The sequence below is a fragment of the Myotis myotis genome, unplaced genomic scaffold (assembly GCF_014108235.1).
Source record: "Myotis myotis isolate mMyoMyo1 unplaced genomic scaffold, mMyoMyo1.p scaffold_m19_p_1, whole genome shotgun sequence".
NCBI classification, from domain to species: Eukaryota; Metazoa; Chordata; class Mammalia; order Chiroptera; family Vespertilionidae; genus Myotis; species Myotis myotis.
This window is the reverse complement of record NW_023416313.1, coordinates 102,142,396-102,160,934: the sequence shown is the minus strand read 5'-3', so window position 1 is coordinate 102,160,934 and position 18,539 is coordinate 102,142,396.

The following is an 18,539-nucleotide window of genomic DNA, read 5'->3' as shown; positions in this document are numbered from 1 at the left end:
TTACTAATAAGATTTCTCAGTAGCATGATGATTGCACCTACTTTCTTTTTTTATTTTTTTTATTTTATTAAATCTTTATTGTTCAGATTATTACATTTGTTCCTCTTCCCCCCCCCCATAGCTCCCCTCCACCCAGTTCCCACCCCACCCTCTGCCCTTACTCCCCCACTGTCCTCATCCATAGGTGCACAATTTTTGTCCAGTCTCTTCCCACATCTCCCACACTCCTTTCCCCCCAAAAAAACTAGTCCATTCCCTTTCTATGTCCCTGATTCTATTATAATCACCAGTTCATTCTGTTCATCAGATTATTTATTCACTTGATTCTTAGATTACTTGTTGAAAGATGCATATTTGTTGTTCATAATTAGTATCTTTACCTTTTTCTTCTTCTTCCTCTTCTTAAAGGATACCTTTCAGCATTTCATATAATACTGGTTTGGTGGTGATGAACTCCTTTAGCTTTTCCTTTTCTGTGAAGCTCTTTATCTGACCTTCAATTCTGAATGATAGCTTTGCTGGATAAATTAATCTTGGTTGTAGGTTCTTGACATTTATCACTTTGAATATTTCTTGCCACTCCCTTCTGGCCTGCAAAGTTTCTGTTGAGAAATCAGCTGACAGTCGTATGGGTATTCCCTTGTAGGTAACTGAGTTTCTTTCTCTTGCTGCTTTTAAGATTCTCTCTTTGTCTTTTGCTCTTGGCCTTTTAATTATGATGTGTCTTGGTGTGGTCCTCTTTGGATTCCTTTTGTTTGGGGTTCTCTGCGCTTCCTGGACTTGTAAGTCTATTTCTTTCACCAGGTAGGGGAAGTTTTCTGTCATTATTTCTTCAAATAGGTTTTCAATATCTTGCTCTCTCTCATCTTCTGGGACCCCTATAATTCTGATGTTGGTACGCTTGAAGCTGTCCCAGAGGCTCCTTACACTATCTTCATATTCTTTTTTCATTTTGCTTTTCTGGTTGGGTGTTTTTTGCTTCTTCGCATTTCAAATCTTTGCCTTGATTCTTGTGCTCGTCTGGTCTGCTGTTGGGAGTCTGTATAATATTTGTTATTTCAGTCGGTGTATGCTTAATTTCTAGTTGGTTCTTTATCATAACATCGAGGGTCTCATTAGATTTCTTGTAGATCTCAATAACTTTATCGGCGGCTTCTAGACAGTTCTTGAGAGGCCTTAAAAATGTGGTTCTGAACTCAATATCCTCCATTGACAGTTTTGTCCTGTGTCTTTGTCTCCACATTTTTTATGCTTTCTTGGTGCACCCCCTAGTGGTCTTTGTGCGCAGTCTTGTTGTAGGTAAGCCTTGATTGTTGTAGTTAATACTAGGGGGATTTGACCTCCAGGCCAACTGGCTGTCTGCACCTACTTTCAATTTTAATTTATGACATGGAATTCTCAAAAGTGTAATACTATTAAGAAATTCAATGAGAAAATTTTCCTTTTCAGCATCATCTATTGAATTGATGGAATCATCACTCAAATATGTGTGAAAATCTCCATCAACTATATCCAAAATTTCTTCATTTACTTTATGAATGTGCTCATTTTTAGGACAAAGAATTGCATGTTTAGAAATATTTTTAATATTATCTATAGACTAGTGGCCCAGTGCACAAAATTCATACATGGGGGGTGTCCCTCAGCCCAGCCTGCACCCTCTCCAATCTGGGACCCCTGGAAGGATGTCCTACGGCTGGTTTATAGGGATCGGGCCTAAACCAGCAGTTGGACATCCCTGTCACAATCCGGGACTGCTGGCTCCTAACCATTCACCTGCCTGCCTGCCTGATTGCCCCTAATCACTCTACCTGCTGGCCTGCTCGGCCCCAACTGCCTCCCCTCCTGGCCTGCTCACCCTCACTTTTCCTCTCCACTGGCCTACTCACCCCCAAATGCACCCCTGCTGGCCTGCTCACTCCAAACTGCCTCCCCACAGTCCTGATCACTCTCAACTGACCCCCACTGATGGCCTGCTTGCTCCCAACTGGCCCCCCTGCTGGTCTTCTCACCCCCAATGGCCCCCTCCACTGGCCTGATCACTGACAACTGCCATCCCATCCTGGCCTGATCACCCACAACTGCCCTCCCCTCTTGGCCTCTAACCGCCTCTACCTTGGCCCTGCCACCATAGCTTTGTCCAGAAGAATGTCTGGAAGGTCTCCTGGAAGGTCTCCCAGTCTAATTAGCATATTACCCTTTTATTAGTATAGAGGCCTGGTGCACGGGTGGGGGATGGCTAGTTTGTCCTGAGGGTGTCCCGGATCAGGGTGGGGTTTCCCTTGAGGTGTGAGGCAGCCTGAGCAAGGGGCCTGTGGTGGTTTTCAGGCTGGCCATGCCCCCATGGGGTGAGGGTCCCCGCTGGGGGGGGGGGGTGCCAGCCTGGGTGAGGTGCTGAGGGTTGTTTTCAAGCTGGCCACACCTCTTCAGGGTGGGGGTTCCCTCTGGGGTGCCTGGCCAGCTTGGGTGAGGGGTTGATGGCTGTTTTCAGGCTGGCCATGCCTCCTAGCGAGGACCCTCACCCCATGGGGGCATGGCCAACCTGGGTGAGAGGCTGAGGACTGTTTTCAGGCTGACCATACCCTATTCAGGGTGGGGTCCCCACTGGGGTGCCTGGCCAGCCTGGATGAGGGGATGATGGCTGTTTTCAGGCTTGCTGAGCCCCCCAGTGGGGACTCTTATTCCTTGGGGGTGTGGCCAGCCTGGGTGAGGGGCTGAGGGCCATTTTCAGGCTGGTCATGCCCCCCAGTGACCCAGGCACCCAGTCACTCCTTCAGTGGTGGCCAGGGTGGGTGGGAAGCTTGGCTTCCTCCGTCACCAAGGGCAACCCAAGCCTCCAGCTCCGTGGCCGCCGCCATCTTTGTTGGGTTAATTTGCATACTCACCTTGATTGGTTGGTGGGCATAGCAGAGGGATGGTCAATTTGCATGTTTCCCTTTTATTAGTGTAGATATAGTATTTCCAAAAGTAGCTTTAATAATAGATCCATTACAAATCATTTCATGGGAGATTTCAATAATACCCATTCCTAAATGAAAACTGCTATCAAGTTTGCCATCTCCAAGTTTAGTAACCATTCACTATAAGCAGAATCTTCTGATCTTCTGACTAAGGCTGATTCTGTGAGAAATGGGGCTCCCTCCTCCCTGCTGTCAGGGTTCAGGGTGCAGGTGAACAGGATTCGGGGCTGTCAGGGTGCAGACAGCAAGCTGACCAAAGGCCGATTCTGTGCAGAATGGGGCTCCTGCCTCCTTGCTCTCAGGGTCTGGAGTGCAGGTGAATGGGATTAGGGGCTGTCAGGGCATCAACAGCAAGCTGACCAATGGCTGATTCCAGGGGGAATGGGGCTCCCTCTTCCCTGCTGTCAGGGTTTGGAGTGTGGGTGAATGGGATTTGGGGCTATCAGGGCGCCGACAGCAAGGTCTGGGTCAGTGCTCGTCATAGCTACTGGCTGGTGGTCTGGTCATTGGTTGTTCTGGTAGTTACACCATAACAGTTGCTGGGCTTTTATTATGTAGGATAATGATAAAGCACTACACTTTGGACACAAGGACAATTTTCTTCACAATGATAATGATGCTTATGTTTTTATAGCTAAGTTCCTCACTTTCCTGTTAAAATTATTAAGTTAATAAATCCACAGGGACAAAAAGTACAAGGTCTTTACCATTTTGTAAGGACATTTTAGGTATTTCTTAGTACCTGATGGTTTAATGTTATTGATACATCAACCTAAGGGAATCATGGGAATGTGAATTTGAGATAAAAGAGTTGTCTACTTAGAGCTTAAATTTAATTTGTGATTGTGAAAAAATTACTTTATTATCTTTCTGGGTGCATGCACCTTTATGGAAATTATAACACAGAAATACATATATATATATATATATATATACATATATATATATATATATAATGTCACATAAAAAGCAACCACTTAGGGCATGATCTTCACCTAAATGAATAGCGGACATGATTTTCGCATCATTTTTATTCTGCTCAACTCAAGGATGCTGAAGGAAGTATCTTGTCAGAGTAAGTAAGCTTTCCTACAAGCATCATTAAACACATAGAATGGGGTAGGAATCATGCTGAACCTGTTACTTCTTTGTGATGCTATTTTTCATTTAGAGAAAGTACCCCTATTATAAAGAGACAAGACTATAATAGCATTACCTGGCTGAAATGGAGATCCAAGATAGATCACTTTACTTCAATTCCTCTTTTACAAAATGGTCTCATAACATCTATAGTGACATAGTTGACATTTTTTGTACTGTGCCGTGACTGCTCCATTGAGTAAATTTGACTATAAGTATTAAAAGATCCATCATTTAAAACACAATTCCATCATATTTAAAAAAAATAGAAGACATATTTTGATGTCAAAGTGTTTTTGTGCTTCAGTGACTCCACTTTCCAGCTGTAAATTAGTGTGCCCTTTAAAATGGAAAGACCTTTTCTTCTAAATTAAATATCTAAAATATATGTTATCATTACTCCTCCTAACTCATTGGTGGGCAAACCGTGGCTCGCAAGCCACATGTGGCTCTTTGGCCCTTTGAGTGTGGCTCTTCCACAAAATACCATGTGCAGGCACGCACGTACAGTGCGATTGAAACTTTGTGGCCCATGGCTACAAAGAAGAAGCAAAGAAAATTGGAATATGAAAACTGTGAATTTAAAGTTGAATTTAAAGTTGAATGTATCTACCTATGCAGTATAAGTTTAATAAATTTGGCTATCAAAGGAAATTTCAATTGTTGTACTGTTGATATTTGTCTCTATTGACTAATGAGTTTGCAGACCACTGTCCTAACTAGTCCCTTATTTCATGTATGCATGTGCTATTGATTATACTTTTGCTATAGTTATATGATAGGAATTGCATGAGTATTTACAATTTAAAATTCAGATTAATTTCCAATTAGCACCCATAGACAAAGTGAATCAAAGTTTTGTGAAGACTGATACTTAACCAATTTTGGGGACCCTCTTTAAGAAAAGAAATGCAAAATTGCAATATAAACACATTTAATACATGTAAAAATTTAAAATTTGGATATAGTTGTGTGGTATAAAGAACAATATGGAGAAAACAATGAGGGAAACATCAGCTTGAAAAATGAAAGGAGTTATCAGGGCCTAGAAAGATCTTCTGGGCCAGCATGGTTTTAGGCTTTTTATACAGACATTGCAGCAAGATTTCCATTCTCACCATAGCAAATGATATTGGCTTGACCTGAAGCAAATTACTTAACCTTCCTGATGAAAGGAATTTTAGGGATAAAATAGGCAGGTTTAGGGAGTCTTAGGAATAAAGAAGGTCCATGGGGAAGGAATGCATCAGTGAGGGCTTGGAGGTGCCAGAAGGCACACATTCACAGAGAATAGAAAGGTGCCACAGATTAACGGGCGAGGAAGACATACATTCACAGAGGATAGAAAGGTGCCACAGGATAAGGGGGGAGGAAGGCATCCATTCACAGAGGATAAGGCAGAGTCACAGAGTTTGGGAAAAAGGAAACATACTTTCACAGAGGGTAGAGAAATGTCGACAGATGCTGGAAAGTGGGAAACATGTTCACAGGAGATAGAGAAATGTTGCAAGTTAAGGGGGAGAGAAAGAGAGGAACCATGTGGGTTTAGAACTTGGAAGCTGATATTCTGCAGACTGACCAATTAGAAAAACACAGGGTCATAAAATGGGGAAGGGATCCAATTAGAAGGGAGCATGAAGAGACAAAGAACTACAGCATTTATCAACCTTAGAAAAAAGGAGCTTCATAGGTTACCCCCTTGTAAACCCCACCCTATGTGGGAGTTTGTATTTGCTTCCAATAAATTTCCACCCTTTTACTAACAAGTCCTTTTAGTCCATGAATTTTATTCTTCAAACTTCGTGAGGCAAAAACCCGCAAGGGGGAGAGCTGCTCCCCGCACCCCAGGTTTCATTAACATTCATATTTCTCATTTTTAAACAAAAATAATAATCAACTCATTGTATTATCCTCAGGATAATATGTTTAATGTTAAATCATTCATTTTTCTGAAAATAATACCTTATAAGTTGGAGGTTTAGGGCAGTGATGGCGAAACTTTTGAGCTCGGTGTGTCAGCATTTTGAAAAGCCCTAACTTAACTCTGGTGCAGTGTCACATATAGAAATTTTTTGATATTTGCTACCATAGTAAAACAAAGACTTATATTTTTGATATTTATTTTATATATTTAAATGCCATTTAACAAATATAAATCAACCAAAAAGATGAGTTCGTGTGTCACCTCTGACACGCGTGTCATAGGTTCGCCATCACTGGTTTAGGGTATAGGAAATCACAAGAGAATGTGATTTTAAATTAGAAAAATCTATGCAATCTCCACAATCATAACTATTTTTTAGTTTCTTAGAGAGCTGAAGTTTCAAGGCAACCAAATAAACTGAAATTTGAAAGGTTAAAGAAGCCCTTCCTAGGAGAAACTGTCTCACCTTTAGCATAGTATGGGAGAAAGATGAGAGCAATAAAAGTGGGGGAAAGCAAGTAAAGGTTTAATGGACATTTAAAGGCTTAATGTGGCCTACAATAACAGTTTAGAGTCACCTGGAGTCCCGGGCACAAAAGATGTCCTCACTTACCACCTCTGTGAGTTTCCACCTGGTGCTCACAAGAAAGGATGGAGGCAGGGCACACGACCTGAAAGACCTTTGGTGGTCGTTATAGAAACAGCACACTATCTGCTTTCTGAATCTTTCAAACTTATCTTCAGAAGCAGAAGCTTCTTAAGAGACAGTGGAACTGTCTCTTAAAACTCATTGGAACTATGAAATCAACTAAATATATTCCCTCTGCTTCCAGGTCACATGAGTGACTACATTTATCAATGAAAATTCTAACCCTGCTGTACTCACTACCAAATTAAAAATTACCCAGATATGCTATCTCTCACATGCTCCTTTCTGTTATCTGCATCTACTCCAGTGGTTCTCAACCTTCTTAATGTCGCAACCCTTTAATACGGTTCCTCATGTTGTGGTGACCCCCAACCATAAAATTATTTTCATTGCTTCTTCATAACTGTAATTTTGCTGCTGTTATGAATTGTAACGTAAATATCTGATATGCAGGATGTATTTTCATTGTTACAAATTGAACATAATTAAAACATAGTGATTAATCACAAAAACAATATGTAATTATATATTGTGAAATATTTATTTCTAATTACAAATAAATGAAATTTTGTCTTGAAGCATGGTGTAGCATGGGTAAGAGTCTTAATATAACAACAGTAAACTACATTGCTACATTTTGCGACAGTATGCGTAAAAAGCCAACGTCGGTGCGAAGGTTGAGATTGCATCTTTGCAAGAGCACAGTGAAGATCATCTTCCACAACAAGTCTACTTCTGTATTTAGACTTGATAACCAACAAGCTGGAAAACCCTGTTTCACAAAGATATGTTGTTGGAAATGGAAGAAGAAGGCACAACACAGTCTCAGACAGAACAGGATATGACTGCAAACACTTGATCTAGAATTTTGTAACCGGCATTGTAGAGAAATCAGTTCTCGCTGCATCGTTGTTAGTAAGTTCAATGAACTCCTCTTGTGCTGTCTCAGGAACATCTTCAACTTGGACTGTGAATGGGCTTCTGGCAAGTGCAAATGGGTGTCAGGTAGATTTGGAAAGTACGATGAAATTTCGTCTGCAGGCATGTGCAAGTGTTCTTTCACAGAAATTATCATCATAATCCTTTTGTCTGGTTCAATGTCATGTTCCTCAAAGAAAGCAGATAAGGTAGGCAACATGTAAATTTTATTTTCATCCAATTTTTTTTGCCAAAGCTGAAGTTTCATTTGGAATGACCGGATCTTTTCAGACAGATTGAGGCATGTTGCATTTGATCCTTGGGGTGATAAATTTAACTCATTCAAGATGGCAAAGATGGCAACCAAGTAAGCTATTTTCTGCAGTTCACTTTTATCGCCGAAAAGTGCTTCGAACTGTGGTCTTGCTTTCTGATTAAAAAACGTTTTGAGTTCATCACGAAGCTCAAAACCACGTTTTAAAATTTTTCCTCTCAACAACCATCTCGCTTCAGTGTGAAATAGCAGAGCATTGTTTGGCGCATCCAACTCGTTGCACAGTTGTGAAAACAGTTGACTGTTTAAAGTGCTCATCTTTACAAAATTGACACAACTTATGATGCTTTTCATTACTTCTTGTAACTCTTGTGGCAGCATCTTCATTGCTAATATTTGCCGATGAATCATACAGTGAGTTCTGATGACTTTTGGTGACTCTTTCAGTACCAAATGTTGAAATCCAGATCGACATCCTAGCATAGCTGGAGCACCATCTGTGCAAACACCACAAACCCTTTCCCAAGAGATATTATGCTCTTTCAGAAATGAACCAACTGTGTCAAATACATCACTACATGCAGTAGTTGTTGTTTCAAGAGGTTTGCAAAAAAGAAACTCATCTTTAAAGTCGCCATCATTAATATACCTCACGTAAACCAGTAGCTGTGAACAGTTTGCAACGTCTATAGATTCATCAAGCTGGATACTAAATATTGGAAGCGGAGCAGATTTAATTTCCTGGATTACCTGATCAAGAATATCAGCAGACATGTCATCTATTCTTCTGTGGACAGAGTCATTAGATAAGGAAATTGCACTGAATTTCCTAACAGATTCGTCTCCGATCATAACTTGAACAATGTCTTTGGCCGCTGGCAACAGTAAATCCTCAGCAATGGTGTGAGGTTTCATAGCTCTGGTGATTCTGAGTGCCACCAAATATGAAGCTTCAATGGCTGCTACATTTTGTTTGTGGTACTTGCCACCAGTGTCAAGTCTGGCTTTCTTGAATCCATCAGCTTTGCTTCTAAAATAGTTGGTATCCTTGCCGGCAAAGCTCAGATGCTTGCTATCAAAATGGCTTTTTAGTTTGTTTGGCTTCATAGATTTGGCTAATAGAACTTTACAACAAAATAACGCATTGCGGTTTCTCAATTTCTGCTGTAATTATTGAGGTAAAACCATACTGTAAAAAATCCTCACTATATTTTCTTTTCTTAATGTTCTTCTCTACAGGATCCATTGTCATGGGATGGTTTGCTAATGAAAATAATATGTAACAATAGCTTTAATAATACAAAAGATGATACATGGCATAGTTCAGTCAATACAGTTCATTAAAGTTTCCTATGATTTACCATTCTCTGTGTTGTTGTTTTTACATACCTGCTACTATCACAAGGGGGCAGTACTCACATCAACCATAGCTGAATATAAAAAGACCAATCGGCATCCAGATTGAGTTCCCCTGGTACAGATGTTTTGTTTTTGTTTGTTTTTTTTTTTGCAGTAGTTGATGATTTTACATTTACCCAGTAATTATAATTCATGAAGTGTCGTTTTACCTCCAATACTGTTGCTTTCAGCACAGCAGCTGCTTTCTACACAGCAGCTGCTTTCTACACGTGTGTGACTGGTCCACATAAGTACATTATGGCGCCAACCCTGTCACATACACCTGTATTGGATGTACATGGTGTATGTGATGGGGTTGGCGTGATGATGTCATCATGCCAGGTACTCGTATGTGGGCATATCTGCATGTGGGCGGACCTGCCTGGAGATGGATAGAGGAGCGGTGTCTCAGTTCCTAAGACCACCGAAAATATGTATTTTCCTATGGTCTTAGGCGACCCCTGTGAAAGGGTTGTTCGACCCCCAAAGGGGTCGCCACCCACAGGTTGGGAACCACTGATCTACTCTAAAGCTGTCTTCTATTACTTCAACCCTCCTCAGAACCACTCAGCCGTGCCTCACTCCTAAAATGAGCCCTTCCCAACTCTCTCTTCCTATGATGCTGACAGTTCTTCAGCTTCACCTCATTGTAGCACATCAAAAATTAAATCAACTATTGTTGTTTATTTACTCCAATTATGATTCTGAAGCTTTGAACAGTGGACTATATGTAGTGAAAACACGAATGCACTTTTCTAGGCAACAGCTTATGGCTTCCGCCCTTGCCTTGTATATGTGCACCTTTTCTATAGCCTCCTGGTAGGCAGAATGTCCTTCCCTACCTCTTTATTTCAGACTTGCTACAACTTGCTTTGGCTGATATGATGTTAGTGGATGTGATATAAGCAAAGACTTGGATGGTGTTTTGGTCTTTTTTGAGCTTCTGGCAATGCCATGAAAAAAAAAATACTCTGAGAAATTGCTGGCCATTAGAGCTGGACCACATATTGAGGCAAATGGAGCAGATCCAGAGTTTGGAGTCAAGCCTAGCCAAACTACATACTGAAGCAGAGTCACGCCCGCTGAATTTCAGACTTACAGCCCAAAACACAGCCTCTCTCGCTGGCTTGTAAAACTAATGAAAAAAAAAAAAAAGTAAGATTATATATGTACTCTAGGGGAGAAACAATAATTTTTCTTCTACTCTTCTAAGTTCTTCTGGTGGGTCTAATAATAAAATAGACATAAGGCAGATTAATAGGATAAAATATCAACGTTTAAAATAGACAGTTAAGCCGAAACCGGTTTGGCTCAGTGGATAGAGCGTCGGCCTGCGGACTGAAAGGTCCCGGGTTCGATTCCGGTCAAGGGCATGTACCTGGGTTGCGGGCACATCCCCAGTGGGAGATGTGCAGGAGGCAGCTGATCGATGTTTCTCTCTCATCGATGTTTCTAACTTTCTATCTCTCTCCCTTCTTCTCTGTGAAAAATCAATAAAATATATTTAAAAAAAAAAAAAGAGACAGTTAAGGTTTACATGCCATTTTGATCTAAGAAGAAAGGGAGACCCCAGGCATGTGTGGTTTGGAACTTCACAGGGAGGAAGGCAATTAACATGGAGATGGCAAAACAAATGTTTGCTCGGCCATCTTTAGCAATGGGTCATAGAAAGGACTCTGAATAAATGGGCCTTGCTGATTCCTATAGTTTATATTACACTACACTTATCTATGATGATGACTCTCTTCTTGGAACAGGTCCTCTATCCAAATATTTTTATGCAGTGAGGAGAAAGGTCAAAAGTTCTCACTGAGTCATTAACTTCTTAAAAATAACCAACCTAAAACAATCAATATCCTCCCAATGACATGTTTTGTGGTGTCAAACTCTGCTCCCCCTCAATACCATCAAATTTGGGGGAAGTGCAGCATTGTTATGAATGTAGCTGATTGATACTAAAAATGGACACTGCCTGTCTGGGCTGGGTGGCTCAGTTGATTGGAAAGTCATTACACACACTAAAGGGTTGTGGGTTCGATTCCTGGTCATGGCACATACTGTACTAGATTGCAGTTTCTATACCTAGTTGGGGTGCATGGGGGAGTCAGCCCAGCCAAACAATGTTTTTCTTTCTCACATTGATGTTTCTCTCTCTCCCTCTTTTCATCTATCTCTAAAAACCAATGGAAGCATAACCTTGGGTGAGGATCTTTAAAATAAACATATGAATATAATTTTAAAAATAAAGAAAAATAAAAATGGGACACTGCCAAAGGGAAGAATTACTGAAGTATGTGGCATTTTCTGTGGAACCAGGCAGTGGGCAGTGAGGAAAATAAAAGTTGGAAAAATAAAAGTTGGTTTACTTATTATGTAGTGATAAAAAATGTGGGTTAAATGCACCTGTACTAACTAGAAGGACACAAAATGTACCCAATAAATATTCAGCATGTCAAAGCAAAAGTTTTACCAGATAAAGTTAAATAGACAAGGAAGATTTTATTCAAGACTATCTCATTAGGAGAGACTGAACTCAAATCTGCTGAAAGAAAAAGCAAGAGGTAAGCTAATGGAAAAGAACTAAAGGACTTTCTGGGGGAAGTTCATCTATTGATGTGTCCAGATCTTAGAGATATTCCTGAGTTTGCAACTGTTTTTCTCTGTGATCAGGCCATCTGTGTTTTCTGATTGAGTTTAGGCTCCTACCCTCCCACAGAGACTGGGAGATAGGGATTCTATTCCTTTCAATGTTTACATTTCAAAGAGATGGTTTCCAAGTGCTTGAAAAAAAACATTGCTTGTTATAAAACTGGTAAGAGGCTAGAAGAAGATTTACATATATTCAAAGAACCAGAAAGAATTTAAGATTACAAGTCTAAATAAAATGCTAAGTAAATAAAAAAAATAAAATGGGTTACGGGCCAATAGTTAAACAGCAACAGGGATGACCTCTTACACCACTCTTGTTCAACATAGTACTGGAAGTCCCGGACATAGTGATCAGGCAAGAAGAAGAAAAGACATCCAAATTGAAAAGGAGGAAGTAAAACTCTCATTATTCGCACATGACATGATACTGTACATAGAAAACTCTAAAGACTCCATAAAAAAAACTACTAGACTTAAGAAGTGATTTTGTAAACATAGCAGGATACAAAATTAACACCCAAAAGTCCCTAGCATTTTTATACACCAATAGTGAACTCTCAGAAAGATAACCTAAAAAGATAACCCCATTTACCATTGCAACAACAACAAAAAAGATACTTAGGAATAAACTTAACCAATGAGGTAGAAAACCTATACTCTGAAAACTATAGGATGTTGAAAAAAAAGATAGAGGAAGATATAAACAAGTGGAAGATTATACCATGTTCATGGATTGGTAGAATGAACATCATTAAAATGTCCATACTACCCAAAGCAATCTATAGATTCCATGCAATTTCTACTAAAATACCAACAGCATATTTCACAGACTTACAAACACTCCAAAACTTTATATGGAACCAAAAGAAAAAAAAAAAAAAAAGACCTGAATAGTCGCAGGAATCTTGAGAAAGAGCAAAGATGGAGGGATCCATCAATACCAGATATCGACTCTCCTAGCCAGTTAGCCTGGAGGTAAAATCAACCCGGTATTGCCGACAACAATCAAGGCTTAACTACAACAAGACTGCGCACAAAGACTACTAGGGGGTGCACCAAGAAAGCATAAAAAATGCGGAGACAAAGAAACAGGACAAAACTGTCAATGGAGGATGTTGAGTTCAGAACCACACTTTTAAGGTCTCTTAAGAACTGTCTAGAAGCCGCCGATAAATGTAGTGAGATCCTCAAGAAATCTAATGAGACCCTCAATGTTATGATAAAGAACCAACTAGAAATTAAGCATACACGGACTGAAATAACGAATACTATACAGACTCCCAACAGCAGACCAGAGGAGCGCAAGAATCAAGGCAAAGATTTGAAATGTGAAGAAGCAAAAAACACCCAACCAGAAAAGCAAAATGAAAAAAGAATTCAAAAATACGAAGATAGTGTAAGGAGCCTCTGGGACAGCTTAAAGCGTACCAACATCAGAATTATAGGGGTGCCAGAAGATGAGAGAGAGCAAGATATTGAAAACCTCTTTGAAGAAATAATGACAGAAAACTTCCCCTACCTGGTGAAAGAAATAGACTTACAGGTCCAGGAAGCGCAGAGAACCCCAAACAAAAGGAATCCAAAGAGGACCACACCAAGACACATCATAATTAAAAGGCCAAGAGCAAAAGACAAAGAGAGAATCTTAAAAGCAGAAAGAGGAAGAAACTCAGTTACTACAAGGGAATACCCATAGGACTGTCAGCTGATTTCTCAACAGAAACTTTGCAGGCCAGAAGGGAATGGCAAGAAATATTCGAAGTGATGAATACCAAGAACCTACAACCAAGATTACTTTATCCAGCAAAGCTATCATTCAGAACTGAAGGTCAGATAAAGAGCTTCACAGATAAAGAAAAGCTAAAGGAGTTCATTACCACCAAACCAGTATTATATGAAACGCTGAAAGGTATCCTTTAACAAGAGGAAGAAGAAGAAAAAGGTAAAGATACAAATTATGAACAACAAACATGCATCTATCAACAAGTGAATCTAAGAATCAAGTGAATAAATAATCTGGTGATTATAATAGAATCAGGGACATAGAAAGGGAATAGACTGACTATTCTTGGGGGGGAAAAGGGTGTGGGAGATGCGGGAAGAGACTGGACAAAAATTGTGCACCTATGGATGAGGACAGTGGGGGAGTAAGGGCAGAGGGTGGGGTGGGAACTGGGTGAAGGGGAGCTATGGGGGGGAAAAGAGGAACAAATGTAATAATCTGAACAATAAAGATTTAATAAAATAAAAATACCAGATATCAATCTATATTACAAAGCCACTGTTCTCAAAACTGCCTGGTACTGGCACAAGAACAAGCATATAGACCAAATAAACAGAACAAGGAACCCAGAAATCAGTCCAAGCCATTATGCTCAATTAATATTTGGCAAAGGAGGCAAAAGCATACTTTGGAGCAGAGTCTCTTTAATAAATGGTGTTGGGAATGTTGGACAGGTAAATGCAAAAAAATGAAACTAGACCACCAACCCACTAACTTACACCATACACAAGAATAAACTCAAAATGAGTAAAATACTTAAATGTAAGATGTGAAACCATAAAAATCCTAGAAGAAACCACAACCACCAGAATCTCAGACATCTCTTATAGCAATATGTTTACTGATACATCTCCTAAGACAATGGAAACTAAGGAGAACATAAAAAAAAAATGGGATACATTAAAATAAAAAGCTTTTGCACTGCAAAAGAAGCCATCAACAAACTAACAAGAGAGCCCACTACATGGGAAAACATATTTGTCAATGATACATCTGATAAGGGGTTAATTTCCAAAATATATAGGGTACTCATATATAACTTAAGAAAAGGAAGACAAACAATCCAATTAAAAATGAGCAAAGGACCTAAATAGACACTTCTACAAAGTGGTAATACAGAAAAACCAAGAGACATATGAAAAAAAAAAATGCTCAAAGACATTAATCATCCAAGAGATGACATCTCACACCTGTCAGAATGGCTGTTGTCAACAAATCAACAAATGACAACTGTTGGTGAGGGTGTGGAGAAAAGGGAACCCTCTTGTACTGCTGGTGGGAATGCAGACTGGAGCAGCCACTGTGGAAAACAGTATTTTCCTCAAAAAGTTAAAAATGAAACTACCATTTGACCCAGTCATCCCACTTTTATGAATATATCCCAAGAAACCCAAAATACTCATCAGAAAGGATATATGCACCCCTATGTTCATAGCAGTGTAATTTACAACAGCTAAGATTTGGACACAGCCTAAGTGCCCATTAGCAGATAAGTGGATAAAAAAAAACAACAACTGTGGTACATTTATACAATGGAATAAAAAAGAAAAGAACTCTTACCATTTGCAGCAGCATGGATGGACCTGGAGAGTATTATGCTGAATGAAATAAGCAAGTCAGAGAAAGGTAAGTATCACATGATCTCACTCATATGTGGAATCTAATAAACCAAATAAACTGATGATCAAAAGTAGACTCAGAGACATGGAAGCATCAACCAACTGTTGAACCTCAGAACGAAGGCAGGGGATGGTGGGTGGGGAGAAATCAACCAATGAACTTGTATGCATATATGCATAATCCGTGGACACAGACAACGGAGTGGTGAGGACCTTGGGAGTGGGATGGGAATTTAAGAAAATTTGTTTGAAAAAAAACTGTTTCTCTCTTTTTTTAACTTATAGAATTTTTTTTTTCTATTTCTTCATTAAAATTATTTCAGAAAAAATATAGTACAATTCTTATTCAAAGCCTGAATTAATGGCTTTCCACTAAGCAGGAATATTTTTGTATAATTTTGGAAAAACAAGTGAAGTTTATTTAACCAAGTACTTTTAAAATACCTGATTTTTTCATCTTTTAAAGTTACATATATTTAACATGAAAGTAGAGGAAAATGAAAACTATTTATCTTTAAAAAATCTTATAAAATACTAACTGAACTTGGTATTCTTGAACTTCTAAATTAAAATCTTAAAAATATATATTTTTTAAATTGCAAAGGCATACCACTCTAAGCTTTAAGAAAATAATCCAACTTCAATAGTATCTTTGTAATCATAGATTCTTATAAACATCATACTTTATTTTAAAAGTTCTCCTTGTTCCTATTAAAGCCACATTAATCTTCCGGTGATTGGATTACAACCATATCAAGGTCACAAAAGTTTTTACTGCCACTTGATTGTCCAAGCTCAGATATTAAGGTAAATAACATGAGTTACTGAACTCCTGGTTTTCAGCATTATTTAAAAGTATCTCTCAAAGAATAGTATAGAAAGTGAACAGACTGATGGGAGGAGAATGTATACATTAGAATAGAATTGTTCAAGGTCTCAAAAGGCACTTTTTTAAACATGTTCCCAGGAAGCTCTTTACCACAACATGAGTTACAGAAATCTTGATATTATATTATCAAGACATATAGTATGATATATTATGCTTTAATTTAATACAGAAAATAGTATATCAGTTAACATACATTATACTCAATATATTATAAATATTATATTATCCTATATAATAAAGAGTTACTATGCAAATGGTTGTCATGCCCTCACACTGTCACACCATAATGGCTCAGACACTCAATACTGGGGAGAGAGGAATGGGGACCAGCCAGGTACAAATGGGCTTGCGGGAGAGGAATGAGAACCAGCCAGGCTGTGGCCCGGGAGAGGACAAGCTGCCTGCCCTGTGGTCCCAGGCACCAGTGGCTGCTGCCCAGGCAAAGCCGCTCACCCAAGATCCCCTGTTGCTGTGGCCGGCCCAGGTGAAGCCAGCTCGGGTCCTGGGTGCCTGTGGCTCGCCACAGGAAGGGAAGCCCAGGTCCTGGGTGCCTGCAACTGGCTGGAGGAGGGAATCCTGGGTCATGGGTGCGGGGTGAGGCAGAGGCAGTTAGGGGTGATCAGGAAGGCAAGCAGAGGGGTTAGGGGTGATCAGGTAGGCACGCAGGCGAGTGGTTAGGAGCCAGCGGTCCCGAATTGCAAGAGGCAGTTGGACATCCCCCTAGGGTCCCAGATTAGAGAGGGTTCAGGCCAGGCTGAGAGACCCCCCCACCCCATGTACGAATTTCATGCACTGGGCCTCTAGTTGAATATAATATATTATGATTTAAATGAAAAAATCTACTATAATCATTATTTAATTAATCTTCACAATTTTAACTATAGGTACTGTTTATATAAATTAATGTTTGACAAAATTAAATGTTCCTTACATTTCAAACTCATAAGAACTTTGTAAATTTATAGATCACTTTTAACTAATTTAATTAAAAGTTATTTAGTGAGCTCTAGATATATGTCTGGTTTTAGATAACAGTTTAGATTGTTTTGCAAAGATTGACTTTATATTAACTAAGCCCCCAGGAAGAAATCTGCTTTTCTGTTGTGAAACAAGTAAAGGAATATGTTGAAGTCACCAGATAAACTATTTTATGTTAGGTAACCACTGGAAATTTCTGTAACCAAGACTGGTAAATATTCCACAATGGTAAAGTGCTGGCACTGTTTCTAGCTCCCAGTCAAAAAAACAGGATGAAAATCAAAAGTTGATAAATCAATTAATACAATTATAATAAATAATTAGTTTTTTTCTTTCCCTTTCTACATATTTTTTCTTGATCAACGTTTCTTTTTTTAGTCATTGTAGTGTATTCTTTATCTGATCTTTCTTCTTAAATTCTTTAATCTCTCATTTATTTCTTACTTAATGTTTTCCTTTTCTCTCTTTCCACCACTGAAGAGTAGGTCAATTCTAATTTTCTCTAATAGAATCTCAATCAGAACATCAAAATAAAACCATATTATATAAAATTATCACCAAAATTCTTACGTATCCATTAATATTTATTTAATAATAGCTGAGGCAACATTGGGTGCCAAAGATTTTTCAGAATACCAGTACACCTGACTTACTTAAAGCTTTCCATAGGATGATAGCTTTGGAGACAATATCCTGGTCACAGTTGGCAGATTGACCCTTTTATACATGGGCAATTTTAATGGATCCTGTCAGAAGTCTAGATGTATTAACATTTAGGATTTGTATACCTTACTGCCAAAACCATAGTGAAGGTTTCAAGGAAAGAATATAGATTAATTGTAGTATATTACCTTGGATCAAGGTACTCATTTTAAAATGACTACTGTGCAGCAATGGGCTAAATATCACTTATGGTTTTGCCACAGCCCATTCCTTTTTAACTCTTACAGTAGTAATCTATACTAATACAAGGGTAATATGCTAATTAGAGCGGACATCTTCCGGATGTCCTTCCAGACAAAGCCACGGTTGCGGGGGCAAGGCAGAGGTGGTTAGGAGTGATCAGGCCAGCAGGGAAGACCAGTTAGGGGATGATCAAGCCAGCAGGGGAACAGTTAAGTGATGATCAAGCCAGCAGGGGAACAGTTAAGTGATGATCAGGCCAGCAGGGGATCAGTTAGGGGTGATCAGGCTGGCAGGGGAGCAGTTAGGGGCATCAGGCCTGCAGGCAGATGTGATTAGGGGCAACCAGGCAGGCAGGCAGATGAGTGGTTAGGAGCCAGTGGTCCCAGATTGAGAGATGGGCCTAAACTGGCAGTTGGACATCCCCTGAGGGGTCCCAGATTGGAGAGCGTGCA